The following is a 253-nucleotide window of genomic DNA, read 5'->3' as shown; positions in this document are numbered from 1 at the left end:
TCAGTGTTGAATCCCATCCAATTCTCATCCGCCCACCCCTGTCACCTGTCTAGGTCCGATTGCAGGGACAGCTGAAGTTGGAACAGGGGCAGGACTCCCCTCATCAGCCTTTCTCTTAATCTGTCTGTCCATAATGCTTTATTCGCGCTCTGATTGGCTGAGAAACCAATGATGGCTGACAATCCATGATGGTGGGGACGCAGGGGATGGAGGCGGGGACGAGGCCAGGGCAGCTGACCTAGCCCCCCCCCCC

General features: G+C 56.9%; 1 protein-coding gene across 1 annotated transcript in view; it reads left to right on the top strand.

Moving 5' to 3' along the window:
• ENPP2 (ectonucleotide pyrophosphatase/phosphodiesterase 2) overlaps window positions 1-253 on the top strand; it is a 141,988-nt gene that overhangs the window by 36,448 nt on the left and 105,287 nt on the right. The gene's annotated exons all lie outside the window — the stretch shown is intronic.

The sequence above is a fragment of the Gavialis gangeticus genome, unplaced genomic scaffold (assembly GCF_001723915.1).
Source record: "Gavialis gangeticus isolate Ggan-Ray unplaced genomic scaffold, GavGan_comp1, whole genome shotgun sequence".
Classification (NCBI taxonomy): Eukaryota; Metazoa; Chordata; order Crocodylia; family Gavialidae; genus Gavialis; species Gavialis gangeticus.
This window is presented reverse-complemented; position numbering and strand designations above follow the sequence as displayed.